This window comes from Callorhinchus milii, unplaced genomic scaffold, assembly GCF_018977255.1.
Source record: "Callorhinchus milii isolate IMCB2004 unplaced genomic scaffold, IMCB_Cmil_1.0 Scaffold2, whole genome shotgun sequence".
In the NCBI taxonomy this organism is placed as follows: domain Eukaryota; kingdom Metazoa; phylum Chordata; class Chondrichthyes; order Chimaeriformes; family Callorhinchidae; genus Callorhinchus; species Callorhinchus milii.
In genome coordinates, this window is record NW_024704743.1 from 14,638,107 (window position 1) to 14,651,575 (window position 13,469).

At 37.9% G+C, this 13,469-nt stretch overlaps 1 protein-coding gene across 16 annotated transcripts in view; it reads right to left on the reverse strand.

Annotated features, from left to right (window-relative positions):
* LOC103181530 (cAMP-regulated phosphoprotein 21) overlaps positions 1-13,469 on the reverse strand; it is a 275,084-nt gene that overhangs the window by 97,967 nt on the left and 163,648 nt on the right. The window contains exon 1 of one of the 16 annotated variants that reach the window (XM_007898067.2): positions 10,053-10,258. The exons of the other annotated variants lie outside the window; for them this stretch is intronic. The gene's annotated coding sequence lies outside the window, so the exon portion shown is untranslated. Of the gene's footprint in view, positions 1-10,052; positions 10,259-13,469 lie in introns of those variants that run through there. 16 annotated transcript variants of the gene reach the window in all.

Genomic DNA, 13,469 nt, shown 5'->3' on the forward strand with positions numbered 1-13,469 from the left:
ACAACAGTTGGTCCATTATAATAATAATAATAATAATAATAATAATAATAATCGTTGCATTTGATATTGCGCTTTTCACATCTTCTCGACGTCTCAAAGCGTTTCACAGAATAGACTATAAAGTGAATTGACTGTATATTTCTCATTAACAGCTGAGTGCAAAGGAGTTTTTTTGGGGGCAGCCGAGTGTCCGACACATGCAGAAACCCATCACCATACTTAAGAGCATCTTAACCAAACAGATTTCTATGCATCCAACCTATCCGTGAAAATTCTCATGTTTGGAATGGAAGGCAAGCTCTCTCTTTGGAGATCACTCTAACATCATGTAGCCGACCATTGAAAGTACTGTCTCTTAAGCTTTCCATTGCTTTTCCAGCTAAGATCACCCTTCCTGTTCAGACTTTGGCTTGTAAAGTCAAAGGAGCTCAGTGGGAAGAATCCCTCCCTCCAGTGACTGTTTGCCCCTCCAAGTCCTGCTGATGTGTGAGGTTGGCTGGTCTATCATCGGCAATATCCTTGAATACTGCAGACCTGCCTGCCATAACAACCAAACTACCGCCACTGAGGGTTGACTTGATTCTGACATTTTTTAGCTAAGCATGTCATTTTGGAGCCAGTTCAGTTGTAAGGAGACCCTGCTTACCTCCCACCTTCCCTCTCCCACCACCCCACTAACAAGGATAGTGCAGAGGAGGCTTATCCAGGTACTTGCCTTTATTTCACCAACAACACTTTGAATAAAAATCACTCCCTCTGGGCTTTCGTTCCTCTTTAACACATATCACAATAGGTTTTTGATAAGCAGAGTGGGAAAATAAATTGGCAATCCTGGTGTATTCTGAGCCCCCAAATAAATCAGTGAAATGTAACTCAATAATACTGTGATATTGGTATGGGGAAAAGAGAGTGGAGAGATACATAGGGCTGCTGTAATCATATCAAGAAGTTTTCATATCAAGGATTCCTTCCTTATAAAATCTAGCTGAATGCTTCAGAAACTACAACAACTTACACTTGTATAATGCTCTTCGTGTTGCAGAGACATCCCAGGGCTCTGGACAATCACAGGTTTTAGACCTGAGCTGGGAGTTGGGTTCAGAAGAGGAGGAATAACAACAATATAAACAACAAATATATATTTCAAGACGGGAGGACGTCCCAAGTGACGGGTTTGCACCCAAGCTGGGTGTCAAGAGGGCTGAACGGCATGGGGGTGGTGGTGGGAGGATGATCGAAAGCACGGTCGACGATGAAGGTCTTGAGACTGGCCTTGAAGGAGGCAAGGGAGGGGTTGAGGCAAAGGGATTCATGGATGGAGTTGCAGAGGATGGAGGCAGAAAGGCTGAAGGCCTGTCTGCTGATAGTGGGACGGGCAAGGCGGGGTTCATGGAGCAGGGCATTACTACAGTAGTTCATACAGTAGTGATGCACTACTATAGTAACGTGTTCAAAAATTATTTTAAAAACAACTGGATAGATGGACACTGCACACTTTTCCAGTCCTAGAGATGTTTCCATGGAGCTGCAGCACAGTGCTTACAAGACCACAAGAGATTTGAGTGAAAATGGCTCTTCGGCCTATTTGATCTCACCCTTCCAGAACAACCGTCCTACCATCCGCTGTTTTGTAAATGAGTCTAGAATTCTAGGCCCCATTACCCTAGTAACCCATTCTAGTCATTAAATTACCCTCTGGTTAAAGAAATACCTCCTGGTATCTGTTCTAATATTAACCTTTGCTGTCCTAAACTCCTGTCCCCTGGTTCTACTGTTTCGGTCCATCTGAAAGTATTGTTGTAAATTTACTTTCTCAAATATGATTTAAAATGTTACGTACTTATAAGGCTTCTCTGAGCTGTCTTTTTTAACATATGAAAATGGAATTCTACTCACTGCAGAGTACTTTATTAGTATTAACATGCAAAAAACTGTATGAAGACTGAGAAAGTAAAATTATGATCAAAACATGGTTCATGTTCAGTCCTAGAACAGACCAAACAAAGACGGATAGGCTGAGATCAATGATCCACTGTCTTATTAAGCAAATAGATAGAAAACATTATTGTACGAAACAGACTTGTAAATGGCAGTATTTTTATTTAAAAGATGAACAAATATAAGAGTAGCACCAACCTAATGAGAGAATCTTTAAATGGATTTACACAAAATTAAAAAATTAAAAATGAAATCGTAAAATCTCACTCATTATATGCAGTTCACACAGCACCAGAAGCTTTATTGCCAAGCAAAATCAGAAACTGTGCATCTTAATCTTGTTATATTTCGTCTTTGCAATTAAATATAAAGAAAAACTTTTGAAAGTTGGAAATTCTCACAAGTGCATAAAAATAGACTCATACAATCGTAGTATGCAGTGTGGTTTGATGCAGTTGATGAATTTCACTCAACTGGAAAGAAGATTTAAAAGATTTTATGATCTAATTTGATTTTACTAGTAAGAATTTCAAATTAATGCATTACAATTTTTAATATCCATTTTACAGCAGAATACACTTATCACAATTGGCTTATCTACAGGACAATAGCTGGCGAGGGATACATTCCAGTTCAAAACTGCTCATGTAGGGCTGTGATATGCACAAATGGGACATCCACTGCGCACTCATTCATGCCCAAACCTAGAAAGGCTGCATTTACTGTACCTTAGCAACCTTTCTGACACATTGCGGAACGCAGATTTTATAATTTTGAACTCACTATTGTCCCAGAAGACAACGCATTGATTAAGAAAGCAGCTGTTTGGGGATGTAAAACAATGTACATTAGATGTCAGTATCAAAACTCAATAGATTTTCTCTCCATGACTGCAGTAATAATAATAATATGAACCTTTGTATTTGCATCTTTCACGTCGGGAGATCTTCTCAAAGCGTTTCACAAGCATCACTATACAGTGTAAACACTGTGCATTTTTCTAGGCAAATATGGCAGTCATTGTCCCATATACAGCAACAGGATAGCACAAAGATTGTTTTTAAATATTAAAGTATATTTATATCCTGATTCACAAATATTAATTCAAAACTATGCAAAATGTAATCAGACTGAAGGTTATTGTGGCAAGATCAGAGCAGGTGATCTGGGCTAGGAAGCCCAAATCTCCCCACACTACCTCTATGATCTCCTTTAAGCACACTAACTTGTCCGCTATCCTTGCTTGATGAATACTGGCCTGCTTCGTGTCTCCACCCCATCAATCTGTGCAAGTTTTCAGCTAATCTGCCTCCGTTCTCTGGAACTCCATCCTGAACATCCTCCGACTCGCTCCTTCTGTCCCCTTGTTAAATGTACCTCTTTGAACTTTCGGCTATCTTTCCCCTCTCCATCTCCTCGGCTCCCACTCCCACCTCAGATGCCCATCCAGCATTATTAAGCACTTTGAGACATCTTTCCAATACGAGAGGCATGGTATAAATGTAAATTGTACTGTAATGCATTTTCCTGATGACTCTCGATGGGGTGAAATTCCATTGGTTGGTAAAACTAATCACTCAGATAGCATTACTTAGAACGTTACAGCACAGAAATAGGACATTCAGTCTAACTAGTCCGTGCTGGCATTTATACTCTACATGAGCCTCCACCCCTTCCTAACACCCCCTCTCTCTCATCCAACACCCCCTCTCTCTCACCCCTCGATTCCCTTTTCTGTCATGTCAGCATAAAGTTTCCTCTTAGTGTTATTGTACTCTCTCCAAAAACTGGAATCTAACTAGTTTGTCGTAACCATTATTGTCATTCAGGAATACTATCATACTATCATAAACGTGGAAAACGCCACCCCCCACCCATACTGCAAACTCTGCACAGCACCTTTCCCTGAGGATCTAGTACAGATCAAAATCTGGTACATGGAGCATGAGTTCATCGATCTAAATCAGTCTCTAATACTCTACTGAATTAAATGCCTCTTAAAGAGGGAGAAATTTACCATAACTATATCATGAAAGCATTTAAAAAAAGTCAATTGGAGTTGAACTGCATCAAATTCATATTTTACATAACAAGGATTTTTTTGTATATGTTTAATGTTACTATAAGCATAATTCGCTATCGGAATGAATTTCAAAGAACTAAACTCAACCTGTTTTTGCCAACTTTTTTCTTTCTATTTAATTAACTCTTAAACAACCACATCAGCTCTGGTCATTGACATGCCATCCTCTCTCTACAATACATTTTGCTTTTGAGAGAGCATTTAATGACTCGACTACTAATGTGCTGTCAAACAATCAGCCATTTGTCTCACACAGTCATTAAGAGGCTGTTTTAGGTCCAGGAAGACCACTGCTTGAATGACTCAAACAAACAGAGATCAATGAATCCAATATAGGCCATTCTACAGTGTGTCGAAAATGTGCTGTTACTTTACCCAGCCCAAAATAAAATCGCCACAGGTACCGATTCTGCATTGACTTTCCAATACTCTGTTCTGAGACACGACCCACACGCATGAACAGTGCTGTATTGCGAGTTGTTGTTGCTGTTGGTTGTTTTACTCTCTTTAAAAACACGCTACCTGGGTAAGCACAGGATCGACTCAGCTATGATACACCTACACTCAAATAGCCTGCTGACTCTCACTGTTCTGGCTCACTTGTGAAGAAGTCATGTAACTGAGGTACTAGGTGGACTGGACACCATGGTATGTACCCCGGCATGAGTTAGCACCTGAAAGAAGAGCAGGGAAATTTGGGGTTTGAGGAGTTCCTATTTTGTGTCTCATTTGCTACAGCAGTTTAAATACGATGTAAGGCTATAAGAAAGCCTTATAATAATCCTTGCATTTAACACAGTGCCTTATCACATCTTCGAGACGTCTCAAAGCACTTCACAGAATATACTGTAAAGTGAATTGACTGTATATTTTGTGGGCGAAATGCAGCAGCCAATCGCGCACAGCAGTGTCCCGCAAACAGTTTTGGAATGAAGTGACCACATTTTTCTTTTTAAGGAATTATTACCCCCGGAAGAGTGATCCACCAATCGACTAACAACCGGGTTCCTACTTACTGCTAGGTAAACAGAGGCGTGTGGAGTAAGGAAACTTGCCCAACATTTCGCCCTGCCAGGAATCAAACCCAGTTCTCTCACTTGAGAGGCGAGTGCTCCAACCACTGAGTTACAGGACTCCATATGTTATGGGGGAACTTGCTGTACTGGCAAACTAAAGCTGTGACTTTCATATCATTTAAAAAGAAACAGTCTTTGAATATTTGGTGTTTCATAGTTTCATTATTCTCCCATTCACCCCCAAAAAAGTATTGAAATACTTTTCGATGTGATCCCAAAAAACACATTTGTCAAAGTATTGTTACTTGCTGCTCAAAATGCCATGTTTGTGAGTTGATACTGAACAATTCCCTTTGTAGCAAAAGTCATAATCAAACACAAGGAGCCATGTCACGATAGCAAAATGATGACATTTCCACAGGGTGAATTTAAAATAGAACATGGCAGCCTATAAATAAAACTATAAATCAAACACGATTTGTATCGTGCTTAGGTCTCATTCTACATTGAGGCCAATGGACATTGCAAACTGATGACCAGGAAAACCATAAAGTGTGAAGAGGAAAGTCAATGATTCATTGGGTCAGAGAAAGCTCCAGCCGAAAAAGCCACTGGAAATTCAGGTCTGCAGCCAGTACATATTTGAAATTTCTGTCCATCAGAATTGCTCTCATCAATTGCTCTCAATTGTTTTACAATCCCCATGGAGGCCAGGGTTGAAATCTGATCTTTATGACACTGTTGAATATACTAATGCAAGGTTCTGTATTTAATTATACAGGGAATTAAAGAGCCAGCAAAGAACAATGTGAACTGTACCAAAGTACACACCCCTAGGAGAGCTCAATCTCACGACCTGCGGGTGCTTGGAGAATGAGTATGGTAAAAATAGACACGCCCTGGGATAAGGTGAACACTTGAGTAGATAAATCATATTGGTAAATACTCAAAAGGAGAGATTTTTAAAAATAATAATTCGTGCCATTAATGTTCTGGTATGGTAATGTTGAGGATGGTAATGAGAAACTACACGTGTTTAGCATCAGAATATATCTCTAAATAACAAATCAGCAACATTTTTACATCTATTTATTTTAAGAGAAATGGGCAACAAGGATCTATTTATCAAAAGAAACATATTAGCCAAGAAAACGCCAGAGAAGCTAGCTCTTATATTTAAGGGAGAAACTTGTGGCTGTCACAGTACTTCAGGCGGCTGCATGTCTGAAGCATATTCATTGATTTGGTGCTGTGGCTAACCTCCCATGGAATCCAAGACAAAGGTGTCAAATGACATCAAGGTCTGACTTTCAACCCACAAGTTGCTTTGACACTAAATACAATAATAGTTAATGAAATTTAGAGCGTTGAGAAATGAGGCTATTCTTCCTATGATGAACTCTCATGTACCACAGACAAAATTGCCTCAAACTCCCCTCAAGTGGGTCTCTACAGGAATTTTATCAAGAAATATAAATTTTGAACATTTAGTAATGTTCAGTTATATTGTGAAATGTAAAACCCAAGGGGAGGCTTCCTTTTCTTCAATAATAACAAATTGTCAGAACTCTTGTTCATTCAAATAAATCCATTGAATGTCATCTGTACAAATCTTTTACTGCAACTGGAATAGTCCTAGTAGCACCAGCCACATCAATAATAATAATAATAATAATAATCAAGGTCTAATTCACAAGATTCTTGTAATGACTGACCTGAAAACCAGTAAAACCATTAAAAATTTCCAGAGGACGAAATGACTTTTGATGGATTGTGCCTGTTTGCGGGAATTTGCAGTTTGCCAAATCTCAATGTTTGAAAACCAAAAGCTACAGCGACTCAATATAGTTTGAAAATATAACAAATGAAATCCCATTACAATCGACAGTGATTTTCAGAAAAATCAAGGTGCTGCGTCAAATACATTTCTTAAAAATGTTAAAAACATGCCGGTTTATGTGACATAAAATACCATAAAAAATATAACAGCAAACAAATATTCATTATCCTGAATTCATTGAATATGATGTACTTGACATCGCTAGGATCTTTCTTCAAAGTAATTCCTTTTGAGGACATGAATCTGTATGAAAGTGCAGTTTATACATATTATTACAACACTTTTACACATCATTAAATATTCTTTCACTGCTAAGATCTTGGTTTCCAATGTACCACTGGCTGTACTGTATGTAGTAAAACATCGCAGAATGCCTTTGTAAAGACCCTTTTTGCTAATTTTGTAAAATGATTCACTTGATGGCAACATCAAAGTATCCTCCTCTTCATTCACCCAGAAGAATTTGCAGTTGTATTTGACACAGATGTCAGACATTATGACAACCCCACAAAGGTGAGAATATCAGCGGTTTTCTATTGAAGATTCATAAAGTCGTTGGTCATTGCTTCTGATGATATTTCAACTATCTTTTATTCACAAAACTTTGACTATGATGTACAGCACTTTATGATATTGTACAGAATGTTTAGCAAATAAAATGCTTGGTATTGTGTAGGATATTTCAAACAATTGTTTCTTATAAATCAAAACATTTAATATATTCTTTATTATTTTTGTACAGCAAAAATGAATGTATCAGCAGCACGGCATTCAGGCACTTGAAAGCAATTACATGTAGTTTTCTTATATCTCATTCACACAGAAGCTGCTTCAGACCAGTGTAATTGCAGTAATTCAATTAGAGGCAACATTTCCAGATGTTGTGATCACACACACACGTGCAGAAACACGCACACACACAATTATTTAAGCAGTTAAAATTTGATATAAACATTTTCAGTTCAGGGCATTGCTTATTCCGGGTAAAAAAGATGACTTTTTAAACTGACTGACTCATGAAAATTAAGCTTAACCCATGTTATTAACAAGCTAGAAAAAGCTACTTAATGTCTGTGAAACTGATGCTGGATGGACAAGGTTGAAATTCCCAATGAGCCTTTGTTTAAGTATATGTATCAAATCACTCTTAAAAGTCACAGCAAATACAGTGACAATCAAACATATAATAAAAATAAATTCTAAGTGGGATGGGCCCCTGAACATTTCACACTACGGTTAGAAATCTAATAGGGTTTTCTTATAATTAGAAGTATGAGGATAACTACACTACAGTATATTGGCGCGCAGTTGAATCCGCACTATCGCTACTTCATTTATGTTAACTGCCTTTAACCACGGAGCAGTCATTACGCACTATTAACATTCATTATTGCAAATATAACAGTTATTATAGGGGGACTGCAATTTACATTTATTAAATAAAACAAGCACGCTGAATAGGACTCGGAGATCATTTAAAAAGTTAAACAGTTTAATAATTCACTCTCTAAATTATTTTAAAATCTAAATGAACAGACATCTGCAAACATTAATTATAATTATAGCAGTATGAAGGAAATTCACTTAATCCTGCCAAATACTGCTTAAAATATAACTGTCTGTTGCCACAAATCATCTCAAAGGTTTTCTTCAATTATAAAGGTCAGTAAAATTAATATGAAATTTAAAAAACTCAATTTTAATATTCCTCAATTTAAAGCACCATTCTAATATCAGCATACACCAAGAGCAGGCCATTAAGGCAGCTTTTTAAGCTTAAAAAGCTGCTTTAGTAACCTGCTCTTGGTGTTTGCCTGGAGAAAACAAGAATAAATTGATACTGTTAAAACACAACTGTTCACCTACCTCCCCTTCCCCATCTCCCCACCTACCCGTACCATTTTCTTTACTCATACTGTTGAGGCAAATATTTCTGATTGACATTTTTGGAAAAAGAAAGGATTAGATTGCGTTACATACCTACACACAACTGTGTAAAGTATTCAACATTTTTTGTAAAAATGCTTCATTGGATCTTGTGAACTGATCTATGAAAAGTTGCACCTGGATGCTCTGCTGTCACACTTTTGGTAACTGTTCTCAGCCGTCAAGGTGATCTTGATGATCGATGGGTGTCATACAGACTGCTTTATCCAGATCGGTTCCCTTGCCATGACAGGCATATTTGTCATCTGCCTTTTACAGTACAGCACAGTACACAATTTAAATTATATTAAAAATTGCAATATTTAACAGTATTTAAATTATATTGAAAAACTGCACCAGCCCAATGCTGAAGTGGAGCTTGTTCCAACAATGAAGGTCTCATGGTTGTCAAGGTAACATAACTCTGCTAACATATAGGGATTTCTAGTACAGAGCAAAGAACCAATTCTGCTGACACAAAGCTTCACACACTATTAAAATATTTAGCCATTCAGTTAGGAAAACCAAGTATCCACTAGATTTAAATGAATGATGTGCACTATACTTTGCAGCATCCGTTCTCACTGGACAAGACATGTTCTTTTTGCGGAGAAAATTTCAAGCAAATTGCTTTCAGATCAGCAAGTCTTTGATACGATACAAGATCTTCCCAATCATTAGAATTATTATAATCAAAAATCTGGATTAATTACATTTTTGGATTAGTACTGAACCACATGTGCAAAGTAATGAAGCTGTAAAGCGCTTAAACGGAAAACTAGTGTTTTGTAATTTATGTTATTTTCACGGTTTTCTACAAACATGTTCATCTCCGATAGTGTAAACCTTAGCTGTTTTGCAGCTGTAACTAATACAATAACTGAGTAATGCAGAACAGATCTTATTATGCTTCTGTTTACAATACAGACTACAGTAGTAGGCAACTAAATCAGTGTTACAGTATGTTGGAGCATTGGCGTTGAATACAGTCAATAAAGAAATTGAAATATTCTTGTCAGAACAATTTAGAAAAAGTCAATTTTCTGCTTAATGTGCTGAAGAGTAAAAGATGAACTATTTTAATTAATCTTGGAGGTCACTAGACCACAACACCACAGTCAACTTCTACACCGTAGCTGATATTTAAATCATTTTTACTCCTTGATTACCAAGAAGGTTGGTTATGAAGTGCAATCTAACATGCAATGTTGCAAAATCCTGCACAAAAAAGTGAACACACATTTCTTACCTCAGATAAATTTCAGCTACTAGGTTCTTTGACAAATTTCAGTCGGATACTGCTATGTAACTGCCTTCCTGGAAGACATGATTTTCCCCCTTCTCCCCCGTTGCTCACAAGGATGAGAGCTCACTCCACCCACACACACAACTGCTAAGTCTACTGTAGCTATGTGATAACCATCCTCTTGCTCCCAACCAGTTGTGGTCATGACGCTACAGAGGCAGATGATTGTCTGATGTGAAACCATTGGTCATTGGATTTTTAAAGAGCTGCTTCACCTGCAGCTAGCTGCCGTATTCATTCACAAGGCTGCAGCAGTCAGCCGACACACAGAAATACAGCAGCTTATGTAGCTTCAGAGCAGAGATGAAAATAGATAAGAAACTGGTCCCTGAGAGAACTGGGCTGATAATAATAGTTTGAAGGTTTTTTAAAATGTACCATTCACGTACAGCACAAATGCAAGACCAAAGTTGAAATAATCATAAAAGCTGAAATAACCATGAAAGCCAGTTCCTAAATACATCACTACTTTTTAATATAAAGCTGGTACCCATGGCAACACAAAGTCATTAGCACTCTAACATTAGCCTGAGGATAAGTATGCAGTTTTTTTCACTTTATAAAGCAATCAGAGGTTACAATAGCTAATGAGTGTCTTTTGTCCCTGCAATGAGGGTGAACCCTTGAACATTTAGTGGGCACAGAAAGCACAGAACAAATATCCAGTTCTGCTCCCATAAATGAGAGCAAGACAATTATCACCCATGGAATAAATAATTTCTTGTGTACCGAAGTCGCATAACAAACATCCTAAGCACAAGTCTCGAGATGCATTTGGTTACCTTAGGGGCAAAGCATCAAATAAAAATATTTTTTGTGTTTCTCCCATCGATGCCCTTCTTCAGTTAAAAAGGATTAGCATGTTTCAGAACAAGAGACTAACTGGTGCAGTTGGTTAGCTAGCACACCATCCCTTCAACTCAGGGTCCCGAGCTTCAATCCATCAGAGAGTGATGGGATGGAATTCTCCTTTGACTGTAAGGTTCTTATGTGAAATAAGCTTGGGTCAGTCTCAACCTTGTTCTTAATGGGTGTGGGTACACAGAACAAAACTATGCTTAATTTAGCACTACATTTCTAACCTCGCACAGACAAAATGGATGGCTGGTGCAGAAAGGGGAAAATAATCACACTAGCTCAGCAGAGGGTGCTCTTCTGAGATTGGGGTGAAGGCACATTATTGGAGCAGGTAGCAGGTCCTCTGCTATACCTGTTTGATGCAGACACTAAGCACATGAAGTTCCCATTACTGACATCTCTTGCCCAGATGAGCATAAGCAAAGCAAAACTCACCAAGAGAAAAAAGGCTTAAGAACAAGATTGTTTTCATCAACGAATGATAGTCTGAATGAAAAAGATTCCCCGCAATTAAAGACTAATACTGCCATGTAAAGTAATAGCAAGTATAAAAGGTGTGTGTGGGGGGAGAAGACAAAAGAAATATCCCCTAAATCAAACTTATATATCACACGTCATGTTTAATCTTCTTCCATTGTGTTTCTGAGGAAAACTCCTTCTATAGCTGATTTTAGAAACATAGAAATCATCAGCGCAGAAAGAGTCCACACCAACTGACAGAGCAAGGATTTGTTAAGACTGACTTTTTGAAAGCACTTTTTATTTTTCAGTTACAGATCTAAGCAATGTCTCCAATTTTCAGGAAAGGCACTCTCCACAAATTTGTATCTCAAATATTACAGAACATGATAAGTAAAGTACCCATCTCAAGTCCGTATGTACACGACATAATTGTAATCCTTGCGTTTGATATAGCGCATTATCATGTCTTTGAGACGTCTCAAAACGATTCACAGAATATATTGGAAAGTGAATTGACTGTATATTTTGGGGGGGGGGGGTGGGGGGGGGGAATTGCGGTTGTCAATTGCAGACAGCAGTGACCCACAGTCATGGATTGAGTGACCAAACAATTATTATTATTTTTTTTGAAGGGATTATTACTCCCAGAAAAGCAATCTGCCAATCGACTAACAACTGGGTTCCCACTTACTGCTAGGTAAACAGAGGCATAAAGAGTAAAGAAACTTGCCCAACATTTCACCCTGCCGGGAACCAAACCCAGGTCCTCTCGCTTGCAAGCCGAGTGATCTAAACACTAAGATACAGGACTCCTACATGGAGGAGAAGGAAGAGCCAGACAGTGAAACAACTCAGGTGGAGATGATAAATTCAGAAATTTCCAAATAAAATGATTTTGATATTCCTGTTAATAGAAAGCTGTGGTAGTGACAATGCTTAACCATTAAGTTGAAACATCCGCGCTTTCCCCTGAGATTGAGAATATGCCTTTGCATCCTTATATTTTCTGCAGGGCTTGGTGCAGTCAATATCTCCTTATTGCACCTTCACAAATGCACTTACAGCAGAATGCCACAGACTTTTTGTGTTACCAGATATCAAACTCATTAATTTCACACCTTCACAAATTTCACCCAGCCATCCAATGTTTTAATTTTTAGAAACTATAGAGGTCGCCTGTGGCGACCTACAATCAAAAGACTTTCCAATCTGACTGATTCTATTTTGATAGGACATCTGGTTGAGTAGAAGAAAGCAAAGCCACAGTGAATTGCTGATGGAATTTGACAGTTTATTTTTAGGAGATCATAAAAGGTTCATTTAGATAAAAAAAAGGTTTACCAAAAGGTTCTTTTACATTTTCGAGTATAGAGTCTCCCCTTTTCTTCAGTGAAGTTCTAAAAATATATCACCAGAAATATTCAATGATAAATTCACATTTCTGGAGCTGAGATTCATGTCACAGTGTCCTTATCACAAGTACTGAAGGTGAGGAACCTAATAAGTCTTTTGAAGACTCAAGAGATACTAAAGGCAAATCATCACCAAAATAGTGAAAAGATGGGCAATGATTAATTTTGATTTCTATGAAAAATGATAGCTCTGATTTCCTATTTTTATGATCACAATCCCAGGTTTTACTTCTACCCACACAGACACAATCTGCGGGTTATTTTGTTAATATCACCCCACACTCTCATATTTCTCCCTACATTTACGTTTGCTGAAATCTCAGAGGTGCCATCTTGCAGATGAGGTATTAAGATAGATTTGATTAGCCTTTGGGTGGAGATTAAAGATCTTATAATCCTAGTCAAAAAGAGACAGGAGTTTCTCTTAGCGTCCTACCCAACAATCCTTCAGATAAAATTGGACATTCACTTCTTGGCTGTTTGTTGGATCTTGCTGTGTACAAAATAGCTACAGGGCTCGTTTACAAACACACAGTCACTGCACTTTATGGGAAGCATTTGATACGGTGACGTTATGGGCACTAAATTAAATGCAAGAGATATTATGATGATCAAAATGTTAAACTTG